Genomic DNA, 24,842 nt, shown 5'->3' with positions numbered 1-24,842 from the left:
AACTGGTGGAATGAGAAAGCAAGAGTATTTTTTGGCAATTATTAAGAAAGCGTGCTTTACAAAGTTGATGGCCAGAATAGTCTAGTCCAGTGACTGTCAAAAATTTTGGTTTCAGGACCCCATTAGCTCTTCTTATTGAAGATTCTAAACTTGTTTATGTGAAGAAAATATGCTTCGATTTGTATTCAGAGGCCATCAGTTCTTTTATCTGTTTATGGATAGCATTTAGCTTTGTAGGTCCTTTGTCCTTGTCTTGGATCTTTGTGTTGCTAAGAGCTGGGTCATCATACAATTTCACTGATACAGTGAACATGGTTTTCCTGGTTCTGTTCATTTCATAGTGAATCAGTTCATATAAGTGTTTCCAGGTTTTTCTAAAATCTCCCTTTCACCATTTCTTATTGCATAATAGTATGCAGTATTGCAGAATGGTATATATTCATATACCACAGCTATTCAGTCATATCTCCAATTGATGGTCATCCCCTCAATTTCCAAAATTTTGCCACCATGAAAAGAGCTGCTATAAATATTTTTGTACATGTAGTTCTTTCACCTTGTTTTATGATCTCTTTGGGGTATAGACCTAGTACTGGTATTGTTGGATCAAAGAGTATCCACAATTTAGTTGCCCTGTAGACAGAACCCAGTCTTCTTATAAGGAAAGCATAAGACTATAGATAAGGATTCCAGCCAGAAGCTGGAAGAGGTCCATAGCAACATACCCACTGAGGCCTTATCTGCCAGTGATAGGTAGTGACTTTGTACCTTATAGAACAGTATTAGAGCATCATCTGATGGAGACTACATATCAAGTAGGGGCAGCATCCAGCAGAGTATATGTCTAGGGGAGATAAGTGGGGAGTAGATCCAGTGGAAGCAGCATAATGACATTTGCCAGAAGACATCAACATCCCTGTAGTTTTGAAGGTAAGTTACTGTGTGCCCTAGCCACATGTGTTACCTACATTTGTGCTTCTCCATGTATGTTACTTAAATATGTCAACCTTTCCCACTCAAGGTGTGTGTGTGTCTGTGTGTGTGTGTGTGTGTGTGTCTGTGTGTGTGTGTGTGTGTGTGTGTGTGTGTGTTTTGGAGAGAGTGTGCTCTAAATTATTGAGGGTAATGTTTCACTACTGGATTTCTTATTGTGACATCTCATTATATGACTTTACTTGGAACTATGTGCCCTCTGGTTGACTAAAAATAAACTTCTTACTAAGGGCTCATGAACTATGGTATTAGTGCAGAGGTTCTTAATTTTTTAATATTATATGTCCTTTCCCATTTTGAGGAAGCCTATGGATTCATAATTGGAATAATGTTTTTAAGGGAAAAAATCATAGAATTACAAAGGAAACCAATAACATTGAAATAAAATTGTAATTTCTCCTTTTTCAAGTTCATGAATTCCCTGAAATCTATTCATAGACTTCCTGGGCATCTAATGACACAAGGTCAAGAACCTTTCCTATTTTTTAGTAGCTGTGGTCATGGACTCATAGAATACCTTGAACCTGAAGTAGCCTTCAGAGGAAGGATGGTTATCCTCAAATCTCTGCCACATAACCTGAGCTAGGTTTTCTTAAGACCCTAGCATACAATAAGAGATTCCATAAAAGTATGGAAACTGACCTCTAGACTTAATGACCCTGGTAGACAAGACTCCAATTAATTTCTAGTGTTTTCTAATAGATTAAATACAAAATCTAGCCTGGGGAGTCAGAAGCTCCTCTCAAGTTTGCACTAGGATGGCTAGCTAAATGGGGCAAGCTAGTGGGTAGAGAGCACTGACCTTATAATCAGGATGGTGAGAGTTCAAGTCCCACCACAGGCACCTGGCACTTACTTAGCTGTGTGACTTTGGGCAAGACTTAACCCTGATCATCCAGGGCCATCTTCTGCTTCATATCTGAACACTGGACCTAGATGGTTCTAGAATAAAAAGTGGGACTGGTGATTTAGCACAGCATCCCCTCCCTCAAATCCAATTCATGTGCTTGTCATGGCAACACCTTCCTGATGTTGTGGTTCTCTTCCAGAATGAAGGACAAACATTTTTATTAGGATGGTCAGCTAACATGACAGGGAAGTTGGAACTAACTGTATCAATGAGCATTTTTGATGAATATCTTTTCCTTTCTATAACAAAGTCAAGCTTCCCTTGCTTACAGTTAATTGTTCTAGAAATATGTCATTTTGTTCTAGTCCCAAATCTGAACCACCTAATCAACCTGTGTCGGGCCTTATTGTCCTACCACACTTATTTTGAGCACCCATTTGTGATTTTCCCTATGTGTTCTCCCTTAAATATTGATAGGTACTTAACTGATAGAGAATATTCCCAATTGAGGAATTTCCTTCTAAATATAGGTCTTTGCTTTCTCAACAACTTATAATTCTTTTTTTTTGGAGGTAATTGGGGTCAAGTGACGTCCATGATTACCCTAGAAAGTGTCTGAGGGCAGATCTGAACTCAGGATTTGACTCTAGGGCTGGTGCTCTGCACAACTTAGCTGCCCAGAAACTTAAAATCTCAAAAGTTAAGTGACTTACCCAGGATCATGCAGCAAATATTTGTCAGAAGTAGGACTTGAACCCAGGCTTTCTTGGCTCCCATACTAGCTCTCTATGCTTAATGCCACACTGCTTCTTCCATACCTTAAATTTCTATGTTATTTGCAGAGTATTAGGAAGCTTCTGTGTTAAATTTCCTAAATCCTCTCATCTTTCTAATATTTGTCAAGGGCACCACTGCACTTCCAAACAAACCAGTCACAACCTGATATAATCCTTGACCTCACTCTTTCTCACCCCTTAACCCATGATTAATATGCTGGCAAGGCCCTTGCTGATTCTCTTTGTAACTATTCATATATGTCCTTCTTCTCTTCTGAATTTTCTCCATTATTGTATAAGTGTCATGAATAGGTATAGTCGTGCCTAGATTATTGCCTTCTGATGGATATCCTTGCCTCAAGTCTCTCCCCATTCCAATCCCCGCCCTCCACTCAAAGTGATCTTTCCAAAATTCAGGTCTAACTATGTCAATCCCCTAATCGATCATCTTCAATGTTTACCCAGGGTCCAATACAAAATCCTCTGTCTGACTTTTAAATCTCTTTATTTATAATCTGACCCCTTCCATCTTTCCATTGTTAATTTTACTTCCCTCCACATACCCAATGATCTAATGGCAATGGCTTCCTTATAGTACCTTGCACAAGATACTCCAGATACTGGCATTCTCAATGACTATCCTTCAAGCCTATAATGCTCTTTCTCCTCACTTCTTCATTCTGGCTTCCTTTGTCCTTCAAGTCTCAGATAAAATCCCTCCTTCTGCAAGAAACTTTCCTGGTTTCACTTAACACTAGTGCCTTCACTCAGAGATCATCTCTGAGTTATCCTGTGTATATAGATCTTGTTTTCACATAGCTCTTTACATTTTATCTCCTTCATTAGATTGGATACTCCTTGAAGGCAGGAGCTATTTTGTGTTTGTTTTTGCTTTTCTTTGTATCCTTGGTACTTAGTATCACATCCGGCATATAATAACTAAGTGGTTTATAAATGTTTGTTGACTTAACAGAGAATTGTTTGAGGACAATCTGTGAAACAAGATGGAGTAACAGAATTAGTATAGCAAGCTTACCCCCAAAGTTTCTTCAAATAGATCTGCAAAATGCAGCAAACCAAATTTCTTGAGAAATTCAAGAAAAAAAATAATCACAGTGAGTCACTTAACCAACCCAGATGAGATAGGGAAATAGAGAAGGATGTGGTCACAGAGGATGGATATGTCCAGGAACACACTGCATGAAGCATTTCAGTGCCCAGGGACTGTGCCCAAGAGGAAAACAAAATCCTAGACCCATTTAGGGACCCTGTGTGTGTGGGGGGGGACAGATATCAAATGGCAGTTTTAAATCCCACTGCCAAGTTCTGGGTCACAGATCCAGGACAGGCTAAGGAAGGGAACAACACCAGGAATAGTATTCTGAGGAAAGGAACTCTTGGACATCCAAGCCTGAAATGAGCAAGTAGAAAATTTAGAAGCAAGTAGTAGTAGCAGTGTGGCTCAGTCCCTAGGGCTAAAGCAGGATCTCAGTTCTAACATCTAGTCTAATTTGAAGCCTGCAGAAGAGTAATCAAGGCAGGAATCCCAGACCAGAACTATCAACTGGCTGAATCTTACAGGTTGTGAAGGCGTCAGGATGTCAGAATGAGAGGAGGCATTTTTGCTTTAACTCCTCCCACAACTGTACGACTGTGTGATTCTGAACAGAGGAGCAGACTGGCAATTTAGTTCTAACCCCTAACCTAGCATATAAGCATTCAATAGAATAACAAGAGAAGGAGACCAAGACCATAGGGAAGCCAGCAGATCAATCATTCTGAACTTAAAGAACTTCCCAGTAGACTAACAGTGATTGAGTCTGGTATCAATCTACTAAACTCAATTTTCCACAAGCCAAGAGACCCAATTTGCAGAGCTCATACCAGGATGGAAATGAACAGGTCTCTCCCAGGATCATACCACTTTAGAAGCAATGAAAACTTGTAGGTTTCTAGAATGAGCTCTGAAAGCAGCAAAAAGACAAAAATAGACAGACATTGGCCCTCAAAGTGAATAGAACCCAACACTAACAAAATCCATCATTAAGAAGTAGGCCAGAAAAATGAGACCCATTCATAAAGAGCTATTATGGTGAGAGGGAAGCTCAAGGCACAAAGACCAGAGAAAAAATGACTTGAAAATATCTACAAGCAAAGGCTCAGAGAATAAGAAATTCTATGAATTAAAGAAACATTAAAGAAAATGCTTAAAAATATTTCTAAAAGTAAATAGGGGCTTTGGAAGAAAAATATGAAAAAGAAAATAAAAGTTTGGCAAAAGAGAAACAAAATGTTACTGATTTAAGAATCAGTAGAGTACTGAAGCCCATGAACAAGAACAACAAAAAAGAGCCTAGAAATTATTTTTCAAGAAAGTATAAAGGAAAATTGTCTGATCTCTTACAATCAAAGGACAAACTGAAAATTGAAAGAATCCGCTGGGCCCTTCTGAAAGAAACTGCAAATGAAAATGCCTAGGAATATAATAGCCAAAATTCGTTTTTCTAAGGACGAGGAAAAACTTCTGTAGGCAGACAGAAAGAAAGAATTCAAGTACTATGAAGCCATAGTTAGAATCAATAAAGGACAGAAAGACTTGGAATATGATATTCCAAAAGGCAAGGGATCTAAGATTACAACCAAAAGTAACATATTCAAGAAAACTCAGCATTATCCAACAGGGAATAATAGACATTTAGTGAAAAAGAAGATTCTCAAACATTCCTGATGAAAAATCTGAAGCTGAATAGAAAATTTCACATTTAAATACTGTATTCAAGAGAAATATGAGCAAGAAATCATAATGTTAGACTGTTAATGATACCTAAACAAACTTAAACTGCTTACATTCTCAAATGGGGAGTTGATTTATGCAACTCTTCAGTACTTTATTATCATCAGGACCTTAGAGGGAGTTTATCTAGGAAGAGGACTGGGCATGATTCCATTATGATTATATGGTCTCAAAAGAAGAATGGAAGGGTGGGGAAGAGAAATGCTCTGAGAGTGGGGGGAGGAAGGGAGAGGAAGAATGGGAAAAATTATCTTACCTAAATGGGACAGAAAAGGAAGAGTTTATTCAATAGAAGAAGCAGTAGGAGTGGGTAGTACTTGAATTTCATTCTTATCTGAACTGGTTCACGGAAAGAGAATAAAAATACACATGGCTGGGAATAGAAACTCATCTTAGAAGAAGAAGAAGCTCATGAGAGGAAAAGAGGTGTAGATCAAGATGGATGATAAGAGAGAGGGTAAATCAAGGGAGAGAGTGATCAGAAAACAGAAGAACAAGAGAATAGGATGGAGGGAAATACATAGTTATCATCAAAACCTTGAATGTTAATGGGACATACACAGTCATGAAACAGAGGAGGATAACAGAATGAATTAGAAACCAGAATCCAACAATATGTTGTTTATATGAAACACACTAAAAACAGAAAGCTATAGAGTTAAAATAAGGGACCAGAACAGAATCTATTATGCTTCAGCTGAAGTTTTTTTTAAAAAAAAAAGCAGGAGTAGGCATCATGATCTCAGACAAAACAAAAGCAAAAAATAGATTTAATTAAATGAAATAATCACAGAAACTATATTTTGCCAAAAGGCATCATAGACAATGAAGTAATATCAATAATAAACATACATGCTCCAAAAGGCATAACATCTAAATTCTTAAAGAAAACTTATAGTTTTCCTTAGTGTGTACTATCTCTGAGAGCCTAAAATAATAAAACACTCAATACCCTCAAGAAAGTGATAATTAAGACCAGTCTAGACATTCTCTCCAGAAGGGCACAAAGTCTTATATAAAGGCACTGACTTAACATCTGAAAGCAGAAAGTAGGTTAAAACAAGATATATGAAACCTTATCAAAGCAACAAACTCCTTGAAAATTAGTATGGATTAAATAGCAGGCAATGACTCCACAAAACAAATATTTACAAAGTAAAAAAGTTAGAAAATATAGGGTATCTCATAGCAAAAACAACTGACTAGAAACAGATTAAAGAGGAAAAATTTATTCAATTTACTACCTGAAATCCATAATAAAAAAAAAAGGGACCAGACATCATCTTTCAAGAAATCTTATAAGAAAACTGATCAAATCTCTTAGCACCAAAGAGCATTATAGTCAAAATCCTGAGCTTTCAGGTCAAGGAGAAAAATACTATAAGCAGTCAGAAAGAAAGAAATCAAGTACCAAGAAACCTTAGTCACATTTACACACAATTTAGTAGCCATCACTACAGAAGAGTGGAGAGCTTGGAAGATGATATTTCAAAAGTCAAAAGAGAATGGCTTACAGCCAAGAAAAAGTTCCCTAACAAAACTCAACATAATTCCAGGGGGTGGAAAATATATCTTTAATAAAATTGGGGAGAGCAAAGCATTCCTAATAAAAGACCAGAGCTTTGTAGAAATACTGAAGTTCAAAAACATGGATTAAGGAGATTTTAAAAAGAAACGATGACAAAGAACTGAAAAAAAAAAAAAGCAAAACTACTTATATTCTAATGTAGAAAGATGACATACGTCCCCTCTGAACCCTATTATCACCAGGGTCTGACACCATAGAGTCTAATAAGACAGAAGACCTGGAAATAGGTCTGTTATGTCTTGATTACCTTAAAAGAAACATGGAAAGAAAAAAAAGAGGAATATATTGGGGGGAAGAAAAGCTACAGAAAATTATCTCCTGTAATCAGTGTTCACAGGTAGAAATCTTTATAAAGAAGAAGGAGGGAGTAACTAATACTTGAACCTGCTTTGCATTTAAATTGATCAAAGAAGGGAACAATACAAATACTGAGAGTTGAAAACAGAAATTACATTCAGTCCATAGAGAAATAGGACAGAAGGGGGAGAAGTGAGAAGGGGGAATTAGATGGAGAGTAGATTAGGGAAGAGATTAGTCCTAAGCAAAACAAACTCCAACCAAGGATGTCCAAAATATTTTAGCTTTTTTTTTAAAGTGACAAACAATTGGAATCTGAAAGGCTGTTCCCATCTGGACAGTGACTAAACAAATTGTGTTTTATAAATGCACTGGAACTTTATTGTGCTGTTAAGAAATGATGAAGGGGATGGTTCCAGAGAGACCTAGAAAGACATATATGAATTGATGCAGAGTAAAGAGAAACAGATGAATAATTTATACACTAACAACAATATCTTAAAGAGAATTTGGAAGACTTTAGGAATTCTGATCAAATTGAAAAATTAAGTTATTCATCTGCTGATAGAAAGGTAGAAGATTCAGACTGAAGAATGATACCTATATACATACAAACATACATGCATATGCATATACACACATAAATATTCACATATATTTTTATATTCTTTTAAATATGGACAATGCTGAAATTTGTTTTGCATGGTATATATGGTTTGTAACAGGAGTTTTTTTAATTTTGTTTTCAACTGAAAACATGACAGGGAGAGAGGAAAGATTTTTACTAATAGAAAAAACTAATTAAAAAAGGAAATAAAACTTAAAATAGATACTATAAAATAAAAAGAAATTCCAAAGGGAAAATCTTGCAGTAATAACCTCTTTTATCCCTTTGCAATAATTTTACCTTTCCATGGTTCCAATATCTGTTAGTTCCTAAGCTATTCACAGGAGACTTAAACAAATTAATTGGGTAATACCAATATATTTAATTTGATTCTCCCCTGTTAGCTTCTGTGGGTATAGTAGTCCTAATGCTAAGGAACTAAGAAAACCTTTATTTAATCACTTTTGTATAAGAAAAAAGATGATTTTGGGAAAAAAAACACCAAAAAAAGAAAAGCTAACCAAGTGAGCTATTATCTTGTTTGTGTTTAAGAAATTTTTTTTCCTTTTAAAGCCACTGAAAATTTATAGTAAACTTAGAATACTTTTGTTCATATACTTAGATGTTTGTCATCTTTTATATTCAAATTATTAGGTGACCCATCAAAGTTTACACTAAAAGATGCTGATGAATAAAGAAATGGCAATACTTTTCCTAGAAAAAATGTGATTTACTCATGAATAATCTGGAAATAAATTGCCTAAATTGCTATAAAGGAATTGTCTTTTTTAACTTTCCCAAGAAAGGTTAGCAAGTATGATAGCTTGACTACATTTTCTGTACAATATGAAGTGACTGTTAGTCTTTTCACAATCATTTTACTGCTTTATGACTACCATATAAAACTAAAGATACTTTCCTTAAGCATATGGTTTTCTGATTTAAGTGCAGTGGGGGACTAGCCAATAAGCACAATCTTTAGGAGCCTGTGCAGAGTATATCATCATGCTTGACTGATGCAATTCTCCAAGAGGTTGGGGAAGCTGCTTCTGAGAGAGTTTTGATGAAGTCTTAAAACTCAGAGCATATGTAGACATTCTACAAATGACTGCAGTCTGCTCACCACATGAGAAAGAAGATTCCTTCTGATTGAATGGTGGTATTTTCAAAAGTCTAACCAAACAGACCTTGGCCTCTGGTTTGACTTCTTTAATGGTGACTTCTTATCAAACAGCATTTATTGAAAGATAGTGCTTTTAAAGGAAGAAGCCTTTGGCCTTTTCCCTACTGAAGACTGACATTTGACTTCAAAAATATGAGGCTTAGTTCCTTGGCTTTAGCATTTATTCTTTTAGCTTAGGTGAAAAGAGATTATGAATTTTGAAAGGTCAGGAAAGTGAGCTATCCTGTAAAGTAGATAATTTCATGCAGATTAGGCAGCCTGCTTAGCATCATTGCACCAAGGAAAGAAGAGAAGTCTTCAATCTCAGTGACAGCTGAATTGAGGATGCATCAATGCTATATTTGAATAAGTACTTGGTAGGACCAAGGCTATGTAGAAACAGCATTATCTCCCCACAAATTGAGGTGGTAGAAGGGAAAGTGTGGTTCCAAACTATTGGAGGGAGAATATTTGTACTTCTTTTCTTACTTTATCTTCAAAGTAAGTATCCTTTTGTAAAAGTTAATTGATGTTAATTGGTTAAATGAAAATGAAGTTTCAGATGGTTGAGTGAATGATAGAGAAAAGACACTTGGGAGTATCCCTCAAACTTAAAAAGAAACCTACCTCTCCAAAAACAAGGCCAAAGAGATACTCGTTATTTAAGTTTAAATACAAGCTTTATATTCTTGCAAATCAAAAATTAAATTAAAATACTTTTAATTTCATAATCTGTTTCATAGAGCCTATTTGTTGAATGAGTGATCAAATTGTAGGATTAATTTTTATGCTACTTTAAAAAAGATTGTCTTCTAATTTGAGTTAGTATATCATGGAAAGAACAATGATCAGGGAGTAAGAAGACATAAACTCTAGTCCTGGTTTCACCATTAACTATCTGTGGCTTTAAATGGAGAAATCTGACCTGAAGACTGATTCAGAAAATAGTATTTGCAAATCTTTAGAAAGTCTTAATTAGTGACCCCCTGAACCTTTGCCACTAGAAAATTTATTCATTTAATAAACATTAACTAGGATGGGCTAGGAGCTAGAGATGGGGGGGGGGGGAAGACAAAAGACAATCTATGCCCTCAAGGAACTTACAATCTATTGAGGAAAAGTACATAAAAACAAATACTCACAAAGCAAACCGTGCACATGATAAATAGGAAATGATTAAAATAGGGAAAGCACAGAAAATTAGAGAAGTGGATGACACCACTTTTAAGAGGGAAGAGAATTCCTCTTTCCTGTAGCAAAGGAAGACAGACAGACATACAAAAAGATCCACACCGTATTGTTCTGGAAAGATGAAGAAAAGACAGTGAGTGTAGAAATTCTCTATCTAAAGTTTTCTGAATAGGAAGGTTCTTCTTGGCTCAGTGGCCAATATTTTTTGATCCAGATACCTGAACAAGGAGTCAATGAGAGATAATCGTTTTGTCATTTCAAAGCAAAGAGATCATTTAGTATTGAGCTAGGACACATGACTCACTGGAAGTGGTCCAGGAAAGTTCAGTTCACTTCCAGATGTTTTCGATGGGATAGTTCCCACTACAAATGTAACAAAATATTATGACTTAAGAACAATGAATATGGAAAATTTGGAAAATCATGGAAAGATATGTAAACTGATGCATAGTGAAGATAACAGAACCAGGAAACTAGGGAACACAATGACCTAAAACCATATAATTAAAAAGAACAATAACAACAAAACCCTAAGTGCTGTATAATTTAAATGATTAATCTTGACTCTGAGGAAGAGATGAGAAAATACATTTCCCTCCCTTCTTTGCATAGTGGAGCTAGGAGCATGAAACACTGAATATTCCATATGATTCAGTCAATTTGTTGATGAGTGTACTGAACTGTTTTTAATCCTTTTTTTTTTTTAATTTAAGGGGCTTGCTAAGTAGGGGAGAAAAGAGGAATCTGATGAAAATAGTAGAAATAAAAACCTACTAATAAAATTCTTTTGGGGGCAGCTAGGTGGCGCAGTGGATAGAGCACTGGCCTTGGAGTCAGGAGTACCTGGGTTCAAATCTGGTCTCAGACACTTAATAATTATGTAGCCATGTGGCCTTGGGCAAGCCACTTAACCCCATTGCCTTGAAAAATCTAAAAAAAAAAATATTTTTGAAAAAAGAAAAGATTGGACCAGATCAGTGAATCCCAACCTCTGAGTTGAGTACCATAGAGTTATTGCAAGAGGTCAGCGAATGTATATGTGCACCATTATTGCTATATATGTAGGTATCCATAAATGTAATATTCGTGTGTGTGTGTGTGTGTGTGTGTGTGTGTGTGTGTGTGTGTGTGCACGCGCACATAACCAAACCTGTGACTCCCAGTGAACAATAGGGAATTCACAGGAGAAAGAAACTCCCTGAAATAGCTCAGATCTATACCTAAACTGTAACTTAAAGATTTAGAATGTTGTTGGAGGCACTGAAAGGTAAATGATTCGCCTAGAGTCACATGGGAGTAGTCAGTCATTGTCAGAGGCAGAATCTGAATCCATATCTCTTTGATTTTAAGACCAGAACTCTGTGAACTCTCCCAGATTGCTTCTAGATCTCTATTTAGTTCCAACAAAATATGCTAAGTGTCTCAGTATACCAAATAAGCATACCTTCCAACTAAATAAAAAACAGACCTGGGTGTACAAATTTTGTCATTATTTTTAAACATATTATTCATTTTAAAATATTTCTTAATTCTTAGTATTTTTTTTTTGTCCTCAATTATTTTCTCAATCAACAATTACTATCATGTGGGGCAGGAGGATTTGTAAAATTTTGTCAACTTGAAAAGTTTGGAACCCCCTAGAAATAGATGATTTTAAATATCCTATCCAATCTAATATCCAGTTTTATGTGTCAGAGAATCCAAATGATGAAAGTGTCATCCATATAAAACCACCTTAATGTGGAGTCAGATGAATAGCATAGATATGTTATTCAGAATAAACACTGCGAATGACATCACTACTGAGTTATAACATTTGGATAGGCTTCTGCCGATATTTTCACTGAAGTATTCTATTAAAGTTTATTTGAGAGATAAAGCAGATTTCTTCTGTGGGAAGACTTGCAAACAGACTTGTCATAATAAAGTTTATTGGCAAGTCTTTCAGTTATATTTTGATAAATTATCAGGTCATTTCCTTTTTCAACAACCTTGTAAAATAGTCCATTTAGCTTGTCAAACTTCATGCATAGTATGTGAGTTCTACTTTTATTGGGCTGCTTTTTTGGCTGCTCATCTTCTTTTGGCTAGAATTTGAACCCTTGGTCTCAGCTTCACATTTTAGCAACTATCAGCTAACTTCCATACTGTTTGGAATATATGAAGCAAAAAGAACTCATCACTTGGTTCTTCCACTAACTCTACTGACTCCTCATTCATTTTATTATATATTTCTTTTCACACAATTAATTCAAACCAAATTTGAAGGATTAAATGGATTCCTTTCTCCTTGTCCATCATCCACATTTTTTGTTGTTGTTGATGTTGGGTTCTGTCTGATTCTTAGTGGACCATAGCACTACAGTGCTGTCCATGGGGTTTTCTTGGCAAAGACATTGAAGTGTTTTGCCATTTCCTTCTCTAGCAGAGTAAGGCAAACAGAGGTTAAGTGACTTGCCCAGGGTCACACAACTACTAAGGCCATATTTAAGTTCCATTTTTGCTGACTCCAGTGCTTTATCTATTGAGCTGCTTATTATCCACATAGTATTACAAAAATAATTTATTGGGTTTCATTCCCTCACTATTGCTATTTATTAAAAACCTGTCTGTTGCTTCCCAGATCTGAAATTATCTATTTCTTTTCAATGGAGGAGGAGGGAGACCAGGACCTTATCTCAACTTGAACTACTTTTTTCTTTAAAACTTTCATTTCCTTATTTAGTGCATATAAAAGGAACATTTGAATTCTGTGAAGTCAATAAGGACATCATTTTATGAATGATGCTGTTTAAAAAAAAAATTGTAGGGGAGCTTTCAGGTGTTTTAATACAAAATGGAGAGGAAGAATATCCATTACTAGGAGACAGGAAAATGATCCTGGCACTGGATATTTCAAGATAGCTTCTATGGTTATTTAGTTAATAAGATAACACCACCCTATTAGCTGCTTTGTGGCTGGCTTGTTTTTATATTTACTTTTAGAAACCTCTATTAATCATTAAATTCTGAAAGGGGTAACTGTTTGCATTTTTTCTCCTGGAGTTAATTTTGTCCATGGATGATAGAAATGCTTCAATTCAACTCTGTTTCTGCATGTCTGATTAAGTTATTTATGGGTTGGTGGGGTGCAAAAACTGAGATGTTCATAGATAGATAGATAGATAGATAGATAGATAGATAGATAATACTGTTTCATGCTTTGTTGTCCTCACTGACACCACTGCACTCAGCTGCTACCCCAAGGTTTTGTCAGCACTCAATTCCCAGACCTACCTTTTCTACCTCACTTCTGCCAACTCTATAATGGCATGAACTGAACTGTACTCTCTCTTGGTGTGATTATACTCATGGTTGGACTGGTCTCTGAATTTCTACTAAGGCTATGCCACTGCCTCCCCACTACTGTTTTTACTAGAGGTAAAATAATTTCTTTTTTATTCATAGCTACCATTTTTTCCCATTTCTTCTTAACTAAACCCCACATTACTCCAAATCTCACCTCTAATCCCCTGAGCGATGACCCCTATACTTTAAAATATTTTCCATGGACTTGAAAACTCACAATGAGACTTCTGGGAGGTTCAACTCTAAATAAAACATGGAGACCCCATTACAACTACCTCTCTTAGTTGATAATCATCATTTATCTTTATGAAGCTGCTCAGAGGGAGAAAAATGAACCCAACATATAAGCACTATACTTCTCTTAGTTTTCCCCAAGACTGGTCTGAAATTGTTTCCAACAGCATAAAGAGGAGAGGGTAAGGGATCAGCCACCATAAAATGTATATTCTGAATGACTAAATATCACATACCAACATACATCAATACTTCAAATAACCCATGATTTAATGGTCATGTTTAGTCCCTTTGCTAACACAACTCCTTCACTTTTTGGTAGGTAGATCTATATGGTCAAAAAGATTATTACCTGATGGTTAATATTTTTGGTGATGAGCCTCTCTAAACTTGGTCTTTGGTTGACAAATATAAAATCAATTTCTGTGTGCATAGCTGAAACCTTTCTTGCTTGTTGGGACCTATCAGAGTTTGTATTCCACTGCAATTAACCTTTAAGAATTCAGGATCACTTCTCCATCACAATAAGGTATTGATAAGGCATTGTAGAAGCATTTATTATTTTTCCCCTGTTCTTTTTTCTATTTCATTTCCATCATTGATACCAACCTTCAGCCAATGTCTGATATCTGAAACTTTGGTGCTCTCCTGACTTTTTAAAAAGTTTTTGAAAAATTTTATTTATTTAAAGCAATAGGGTTAAGTGATTTAACCAAGGTTACACAGCTAGGTAATTAGTATCTGAGGTCACATTTGAACTCAGGTCCTCCTGACTCCAAGACCAGTGCTCTATCCACTGTGCCACTTAGCTGCCCACCTCTCCTGATTTTTTAACCTCTACTCACTACCTATATCTAATCAAGTTGGCCATTTATTCTATTTCCACAATGTTTCTCAAATTTATGCTTTCTTGATTACCTCTGTCACCATCTTGAACAGGACTCCATTACCATCCTTCTGGAATGATTGAATTAGTCTCCACTCTATTCCCACCATTCCTCATCTTCTGTCAGATTTACCTTCCTAATATTCTCCCAGTTCTACCTCTTTGATAACCTTTTTCTGTCTCTTTCACTAAGTCACTGTCATCTTCCTATATCTCTCCTCCCATGTCTTTCTCATACTGTCTCTTCTTTCTCATACTCTTTCCTTCTGCTGACTTCATCCACTTACATGGATTCAGTGATTATCAGTCTGCAAAAAGCACCAACCTCAGTATTATATACCCCAATTCTCCCCATTATTCTTTCATCACAAATGGACCTCTCCACCCAGATATTCTATAAATACCTTGAACTTAACATATCCAAACCTGCTTATCTTTCCCTCCAAATCTATTCTTCTTTTAACTTCCTTTTTTCTATTTATAGCAAAATCTTTCTTCAAATTATATAGACCCAAAACTTCAGAGTCAACTTAGACTTTAACTTTCCCTCACTTTCCAGATCCAATCGGTTACAAAGTTCTTTCAAATCTATTCACAAAATATTTTGCTCAATCATACCCTTTTTTATTCTTACCACTATTGCCCTATTAGGTTCTAATTATCTCTTGCCTAGAACACTGAATGGTGTTTATATTCTTTCATCTTTCCAATCCATCTTTTACACTGCTGCCAAAGTATTGCTATTTCTCCCTTTTCAAAGCATTTCAGTAGTTCCCCATTGCCTATAGGATACAAATCAAGCCAAAAGCAAACTATTATGGTTCATTATCATAATCAGTGTCCAGGAGAGTTGAACTATTAAAGCAAGAGGATCATATTCTTGATAATAGCCCTTGCAAGGGCAACAAACAGCTCCTTTTCTGAGACTGTCTCTGAGAAAGCTTTAAACTACAAAAATTCTAACAGCAGGTCAATAGATAGTTAAATTGTGGTATGTCAATGTAAAGGAATACTATAAAATGATTTAGATGAGGAAGTATGTGGAATACAGAAAAATTTGTATAGATGATAATAAAATAATATTAAGTCAAAAAAGCATAACCATAAAAATAGGATTCATAATCATAGAATGTGAATGGACAAAGAATTTTGATAGGAACTTTGGAGGAAGAATTGAAAGAGGTTTATGATATTGAAATTATTTAATTTAAATATGGTTACTATTCAATTAGAGCTATATATTATTTAATGTTGTTTCTAATAATATATTTTTTTAAAGTAGAGAGACTCCAAAGTCTCTGAACTGGCTCTTATTCTGTGGCTATAAAGCTAATATTATTGGAAGGACAGAGAATAACAGAACTAATTAACACTTTTTTATGGTAGAGTAATTTGGGTCTGGGAAATCTGATTATCTGAGTGACTCTCCCTGTGTGACTATATTTATGTTTTCAAAATGTTGGCATTTTCACTTTTTCCCATTAAAATTTATTTTTTTAGAACAACCCATTGCTCTAATATTTCAAAATCTTTTTAGATCAATCCTATTATTGACTGTGTTAGCTATTCCTCCCAGCTCCCTATCATCTTCAAATGTAATGAACACTCCATCTATGTCTTCAATAATATCATAGATAAAAACAATTACTAATCACAGATCCAAGTACACATTCCTGGGGACCTATACTAGAGATCTCTCTATGCTGCCATCTACCATTAATAACTACTTGAGTCCAGTTAGTCAGTCAATCTTAAATCTACCTAATTGCATTATTGTCCACTCTACATTTTTCCTCTTGTCCACAATTCATTAATTTATTTCACTGATCTGAACATCTAATTTACAAAGGAGAGTTTCTATTTGGGAATAAGCTTCAGTAAAGATGGTTGGTTAAGGAATAGATATACAAAGAAATCCATAGATAAAATATTTTTTAACTGCACAGAAGAAAAAAATATAAATGGGAACAAAAACAATAGAACAGTTTTGTTACTACCTTTCCAAATTATATGTTAAATATATATATATATATACATATATATAAGAAAGAAGTTTGTATAAGATATTGTGAACTATTATATATACTTTGTTTTTATGAGTTTTAAAATTTAGACTGAATATGACAATTTACAATTCCTTATACAAGTCACTCTTTTATCTATTGAACTCTTCATGTTTGTTAATGATTGTTAAATTCACATTAATAAACAAACATTTTTAAAAATATAGTTTCTTGGGATACCCACAAATTTGCCCCTCCCACAAACACATATTCACATACACACACAGGACAGCATGACAAATGTTGGATGTTTTGCAGAAATCCAGGATTACTATGTCTCCAGTTTTCCCTTTATCTAGTAATGCTGTCAAAAAAAGGAAATGAGATTAGCCTGTCATGAGTTATTCTTGATGTAGCCATGCAAGTTCTTAGTGATCACCATTTCCTTTTCTAAATGCTCTTAAGCAAACCTTTTAAGAACATGCTTTAGTTTGCCATGAAATCAGATCAAAATTACTAACCTACAATTTGAAACAAATTAAATGCATACATCCGTGATATACGGTGTTAAGCAAAGGAGTTACTTCTTTCCTTTATAGTTCTTACATTCTTCTGGGGAAAAGCAATATTTGATGCAAGATAGACTTTTAAAGGGTCAAGGTACACATAGATCATGTAAAGCGCTCTAGGAGCATTTGAATTGAAAGGAGGCAAGTAAGAGGAGAAATTAGGATAATAAGGAAAAACATCATGGTGGTACATGAACCAAGACTGAAGGAAAATAAGGATTCTCAAGAGAAGAAGAGGAAATGCATTGCAAGCATGGAGAAAGGTTACCATTCTGAAGGCCATCCTGTTTGTCAAATAGAAATTAAAAAGTAATTGCAGGGGCAGCTAGGTGGTACAGTGGATAGAGCACTTGCCTTGGAGTAAGGAGGACCAGAGTTCAAATATGGCCTCAGACACTTAATAATTGCCTAGCTTTGTGGCCTTGGGCAAGTCACTTAATCCCACTGCCTTTTTTTCAAGGCAATGGAGTTAAATGGCTTGCTCAAGGCCTAGCCACCCCCTTAAATAAAAATGTTTTTAAAAATTTTTTAAAAAGTAGTAGTGTCTTCTTCCCATCATCTTTTTTCCCCTAATGTATTTCAAATAATAGACCTATACTCTCTTTGATTTTTTTTGATCCTTAATATAGCTTCAAAACAAAACTAAACAAAAGAAAACAAATCCAACTTTCTATTGTCCTCAGTATTTAATGCCGACCTTAGCAAATTGTGAATTTTAGCCTTGCTGGCACTATTCTCATGTTTTTATAGTCATCCATTGTTACTTACTTTATTACATTCTGATTTGAATCATATCAGTTTATGTAAATATTTATTCCTTTTTCCCTCCCCTGCACATTTCACTCCATATTAGATTGTAAACTCTTTGAAGGTAAGAATGATCCCCTTCCCTTTCTCTTTCTTTTATCCCCAGAATTTATAGTACATAGTGGGCATTCAATAAATGTTTGAGGTTGAATTTAATTTCTATATCAGCCATTACAACATTGATTTGATGTGAACCACTCAATTTCTTTGCCACTCTTCTCTCTTGAAGTTTTCTGCTATTTCCCAGGGAAGGCAGACATCTGTTTAAAACAAAACAATAAATATTTTGTTCTCATTGCAGGTGTTCCCCTACAGGGCTCCTTCCTGTTCTACAATTTAGAGGGTATCCCTGTGGTCTACCCTAGTAGAATTCATGTCTGGGCCAAAATCAATAAAAAGAAAAGACTTAATGGTGTCTGATTTTCTCAGCTTCATGTTTCCCAAATGTCCTAGTTAAAACAACAAGGCTGGGTACATAAGAAAAGCTGACTCATATTTCCTGCAAGTCAGCACAGATATCCATCCAAACTGTATGAACCTTTGGACAATTTCAGAGAGAAGGCCAAAGTGTTGAAACAATTTATGAGCATTTGTTTTATTTTCTGAGAACAACGTTAGAACATCTGTTATAAGATTTCAGACAAAACCAAAGTTAATGATGAAACACCTCTATAATGGCATTTTTCATCTTGATAAAATGTCAATGATCTTTACTTGGTTAAAAATTAAAATATGTTACCTTTAGAAATTACATACCATAGGTCTTACATTTTGTAATATATTGTATATAAAGATAATTTTCTTTTTAAAGATAATTAAATGTTTGAAATATTCATTCTACAAAGAGATGTCAATGAAAGCAAAACTACTAACTTGGAAACGAAAATATCCTGAAGTAACAATTTCTGTGTTTTTGAGGACTGGAACTTGTACCAAAATATGACAACTGAGATGGTCAGAGACAGAGAGACAGAAGGATTTCAAATATAATGAACCCCTACTTTTACTACAATCTATAATGTTATTTATATCTGAAGTTTGGTTTAGTTAGTTGTCAGATTTAGAATGACATAGGTATTACATTCTCTTAAATATTTCTTGTCTCTGAAAGTTGCTCAGTAGATCTGTCTTTTTTTTGAAACATTGGCAGTATTTAATAATTGTATGCCTGGCATTATGTCACATGCTAGAGTTACAGCACATGTTCAGAGGATGAAACAATCTCTACTCACAAAGTACTTAAATTTTTAAAATTTAATTTTTTAATGAACAATGATTTCCCCCCCCTTTCTATGTTCCCTAACATAGGAAAACAAAACAAATAATAAAAAGCAACTCCCTAAAAGATAAACAAAACCCTTTTAACATATATGAATAGTTAAGCAAAAAAAATCCATTATTTTATAGAGCTAAAAAATATCAATTCATCTGGAAGAACAAAAGATCAAGAATATCAAGGCACTAACAGAAAATATGAAGGAGGGTTACTTAACCATACCAGATTTATATTATATTTATAAATATTTATATTTGTATTATATTATAAAGTAGCACTCATCAAAACAATCTAGTACAGGATAAGAAATAGAAATAATGGGATAGATTAGGTACATAATATTGGGTTATATACTATAGTAAATAACCATGGTAATCTAGTGTTTGATAAACTCAAAGACCCAAACTTTTGGGACAAGAACTCATTAAAAATTGTTGGGGAAATGGGAGAACAGTATGGCAGAATCTAGCTACACTTTAAAACAAGATAAGGCACAAATGGATATGTAATTTAGACACAAAAGTTGATACCATAAACAAATTAGGAGAGCAAGAAGTTGTTTACCTGTCAGATCTATGGAGGTGCGAAGAATTTATGACCAAACAAGAGAAGCAAAGCATTATGAGATAAAAATGGATAATATTGATTATATTAAATTATAATGGTGTTTGCAAAACAAAATGTATATAATCAAGATTGGAAGGAAAGAAGAAAACTGGGAGAAAAAAATTTTATAGCAATTGTCTCTGATAAAGGTTTCATTTCTCAAAATATAAAGAACTGAGACAAACTTATAAGAATACAAGTCATTCCCCAATTCACAAATGATCAAAGGATATGACCAGCAGTTTTCAGATGAAGAAAGCAAGATTATCTATAATCATATAAAAAAGTCTAACTATTGATTAGAGAAATGCAATATAAGGAACAATATCACATCTATCAGATTGGCTAATATAACACAAAAAGAAAATGCTAAATGATGGAGAGGTTATGGGAAAATCGAGACACTAAGGCACTTTTGGTGGAATTGTAAAATGATCCAAACATTCTAAAGAGCAATTTGGAACTATTTCCAAAGGGCTACAAAACTGTGCAGAAACTTTGATCCAGCAACATTACTACTGTAGATCTGTATCCCAAGGAGATTTTAAAAGGGAGGCAGGGGAAAGGACCTGTTCATATAAAAATATTTATAGCAGCCTTTTTGTGGTGTCTAAGAATTGGAAATTGAGGGTATGCCTACCAATTGGGAATAGCTGAACAAGTTGTGGTGTATGATTGTATTTAAAGACTATAGGGTTATAAGAAATGACAAACAGTATGATTTCAGAAAAAAAATCTGTAAAGACTTACATGAACTGATGCAAAATAAAGTGAGTAGAACCAAGGGAACATTATTCACAGTGTACAGTAACAGGAACATTCCATGATGAGCAACTGTGAATGACTTAGCTCTTCTCAGCAAGAGAATTACAAAGGATTAATGATGAAAAAAATGCTATCTGCCTCCAGAAAAAGAATTGATAATGTCTGGATGCAGATCAGAACATACTATTTTTCACTTTATTTTGGGTTTGAGTATTTTTTTGGTCTATTTTCTTTTTTCTTTTTTTAAAATATTATTTAATATTTATTTATTCTCATTTTGTACAAATAATGTTTTTTATATATTAATAAAATATTCTTGTTTAAGAGTAAACAAAATACCCCCTCCCCCAAAAAATATAGACTAGCTTGAGCGATAAAGTAGAGGGGAGAGAAAAAAAATTAAAATTAAAAAAATAGTAATAATTGTAGGCATGGCCAGGTGGTGCAATGGACAGAGCCCCAGCCCTGGAGCCAGGAGCACCTGAGCCCATATCCAGCCCCATACACCCAACAATCACCCAGCCATGTGACATGCAAACCACCCCAACCCCACTGCCCTGCAAAAACCAAAAAGAAAAAGAAAAAAGAAAAAAATGACCCAAAATAAAATAAAATAGTAATAATAGTAGGGGTGGCTGGGTGGCGGACAGAGCATTGGCCCTTGAGCCAGGAGCACCCGGGGCCAAATCTGGCCTCAGACACCCAAGAATCACCCTGCTATGTGGCCCCAGGAAGGCCACCCAGCCCCATTTGCCCTAAATGTGCTTCAGTCTGTGTTCCAACACCACCAACTCTGTCGTGGGTGGATCACATTCTTTATGATAAGTCCATCGCAAAAGTTACTTCCATATTTTTCCACCGTTGCCATTGCTGATCGCAACTCCCTCCTTTTGTATTTTTCCACTACCATGTACTATATTTTCTCTCTCCTTTCACTCTGACTCTGCTGTAGGGTAGTTGAGTGGTGCAACAGACAGATCCCTGGTCCTGGGGCCAAGAGGCCTCAAGCCCCCCTACCACCCCTTAGGCCCAGCATCCACCTGGCCCTATGGTCCCGGACAGGCCATCCAATCCCAGCCCCTTGCAAGAAGTAAAAAAGAAAATGTGTTATATCTGACCACTCTCCCCCCATGGTCCATCTTCTCCTCCATCACTCACATCACCCCCTTCCCCCTGTCCTCCCCCTTCCTTCTTACTCCAAATGCCTATACCCCATTGAGTATATATGCTGTTTTCCTCTCCTAGCCACCTCTGATGAGAGCAAAGATTCCCTCATTCCCCCTTGTCTTCCCCCCTTCCAGATCATTGCAATAGCTCATTGTAATAAAGAAAATTCTTATTATATGAAATATCTTGGCCTATTTCCCCTCTCCTTTTTCTTTCTCTCATTACATTTCCCTTTTTTCTGTTGGTTCCATTTTACACCATATTTTATCTTCAAATTCAGCTTTCTCCTGTGCTTCAACTATAAAAGCTCCTTCTACCTACTCTATTACCTGAGAAGGTTCATATGAGTATTATCAGTGTTATTTTTCTATACAGGAATACGTGCAGTTCATCATCATTAAGTCCCTAACATTTTCCCCTTTTTCTCCAATCTCTATGCTTCATCTGAATCCTGTATTTGAAGATCAAATCTTCTGTTCAGCTCTGGCCATTCCAACAGGAGCATTTGAAATTCCCCTGGTTCATTAAAAATCCATCTTTTTCCCTGGAAGAGGACATTCAGTTTGGCTGGGTAGTTGATTCTCCCTTGCATTCCAAGCTCTTTTGCCTTCCCTTATATTATATTCCAAGCCCTACGAGCTTTTAATGTAGTTGCTGCTAAGTCCTGTGTGATCCTGATTGCAGCTCTATGATATTTGAACTGTGTCCTTCTGGCTGCTTGTAATATTTTCTCTTTGACTTGGGAGTTCTGGAACTTGGCTATAATATTCCTAGGGGTTAGTTTTTTGGGGATCTCTTTCTCGGGGGAATCAGTGGATTCTCTCCATTTCTATTTTGCCCTCTGCTTCTAGGATATCAGAGCAATTTTCCTGCAGTAATTCTTTGAAAATGATGTCAAGGCTCTTTTTCTGATCATGACTTTCAGGTATTCCAATAATTTTTAAATTATCTTTCCTAAATCTGTTTTCCATAGCAGTTGTTTTTTCAATGAGATGTTTCACATTTTCTTCTTAATTTTTCATTTTTTTGGTTTTGAAGTAATGAGTCCTGATTTCTCGTAAATTCATCAATCTCCTTGAGTTCTATTCTTTGTCTGAAGGATTTGTTTTCCTCAGAAAGTTTTCTTATCTCTTTTTCCATCTGGCCAATTTTGCTTTTTAAAGCATTCTTCTCCTCAATAAAATTTTGAACTGTTTTATACATTTGACCTAAGCTGGTTTTTAGCATGCTATTTTCTTCAGCATTTTTTTGCATTTCCTTGTCTAGGCTGCTGACTTCATTTTCATGTTTTTCCTGCATCTCTCTCATTTCTTTTCCCAGTTTTTCTTCTAACTCCCTCATTTGATTTTCAAAGTCTTTTTTGAGCTCTGTCATAGCCTGATCCCAATTTCTGTTTTTCTTTGAGTCTTTAGATGCAGGAGCTTGTGTTTCCTCATCTTCAGACTGAGTATATTGATCCTTCTTGGAATCATAGATAATGTATTTCTCAATGGTGTTTCTCTTTTTTACTCTGCTTGCTCATTTTCCCAGCCTGAGCCTGTTTGGGGGGTGCTTCCTGAGCTTTTCGGACACTCTCACAAGGATCTCAGTGTGTGAGGCTCTGTCCTCCCTCCTGGTCTGTGAATGACCATAAGCGCCCCCCCCCCACTACCAGGCTTAGGCAGAGGGGGCCCCTGCTGTTCTATTGGGGGGGGGGCTAGACTGCGATCAGGGTCTGAATGTGTTCAGAGCCCCCTGTTCCAGGGGCAGAGGACAGAGCTGGGCAGTCTCTCTTCACTCCCCTCCCTCAGCTCAGTGGGCTCATGCCCTGGGGGCTCCTGCTTACTGGCTCCGCCCGCTTCTGTTTCCTGCATCTGGAATGCAGTGGCTTCTCTCTGTGTGCCCTGAGGGCTGGGCTCCACATGCTCGCTCTGGCAGAGGTCCCCCGTTGTTCCCCCACTTTGTGCCCGGTGCTCCCTGGGGTGTAGCTCAGGAGACTCCCCCACTGCTGTGAGCCACGGCTCCCAGTGCCCTGGGGCTTCTTTCACTCTGGCGGGCCACCCGTCTGGCCAGCTGCCCCTCCACCCCGGGGAGCAGAGCCTTTCTGCTCTTTTCCAGGTTACCTTGAGTAGGAGAACTGCCTCACTGGGTCCTTCTGTGGGTTCCTTAGTTTTGAAGATTTATGAGAGAGCACCTAAGACAAGATCTGCTCTTGTCACCATCTTGGCTCCATCCCCAGTCTATTTTCTTTAACAAAATGACTAATATGGAAATAAGTTTTGCCTTATTGCACAAGTATAACCTATCCCATATCAATTTACTTTACTGCATCAGAGAGAGGGGAGGGCAAGAGGAAGAATTTGGAAGTAAAACTTTTTGAAAAATGAATGTTCAAAATTATTTTTCTATAAAATAAAATATTTTTTAAAAATTCTACTTCAACTATGTCATATACATACATATATATATATATATGTGTGTGTACACACATATATGTGAAACATTCTACATCCTAAATCATGTTTCATCCTTTCTTTGATCAGTTTTTTAAATCTTTGCAAGTTTATGATACTGTTATTAATACAAAAAATTGTTCTCTTGATTCTGTTCACTTTCCTCTGTATCAGTTCATCTTTTTAGGTTTTTCTTAAATTGTCCCTTTCGTAGTTTCTTACTGTGCAAATTTACATGCCATTCTAATGTCATGTTATCCATTCAACCATTCCCCAACTGATGAATATCCCCCGATTTCCTCTCTACACTGCAAAAAGAGCAGCTAAAAATATTTTTTACATCTTTTTACCTTTCCCTCTCTCTTTGAGGAGTTAGGCCTAGTAGTGGTATCATTGGGACAAAGGAAAAACATCATTTAGTCAATTTGGAGGGTATAGTTTTAAACTGCTTTTTAGAATGTCTGTACAAATTTACAATTCCATTAACTGTC

General features: G+C 35.9%; 1 protein-coding gene across 8 annotated transcripts in view; it reads left to right on the top strand.

Annotated features, from left to right (window-relative positions):
• Positions 1–787: 787 nt before the first annotated feature.
• The window catches only part of DENND4A (DENN domain containing 4A), a 152,786-nt gene continuing 128,731 nt past the window's right edge, over positions 788–24,842 (top strand). For 5 of the 8 annotated variants that reach the window (XM_074234435.1, XM_074234431.1, XM_074234426.1 and 2 more), the window contains exon 1: positions 788–930. The gene's annotated coding sequence lies outside the window, so the exon portion shown is untranslated. The remainder of the gene's footprint in view (positions 931–24,842) is intronic. The other 3 variants (XM_074234436.1, XM_074234434.1, XM_074234433.1) reach the window with 1 other exon arrangement.

Source organism: Macrotis lagotis, chromosome 4 (genome assembly GCF_037893015.1).
Source record: "Macrotis lagotis isolate mMagLag1 chromosome 4, bilby.v1.9.chrom.fasta, whole genome shotgun sequence".
In the NCBI taxonomy this organism is placed as follows: Eukaryota; Metazoa; Chordata; class Mammalia; order Peramelemorphia; family Peramelidae; genus Macrotis; species Macrotis lagotis.
This window is presented reverse-complemented; position numbering and strand designations above follow the sequence as displayed.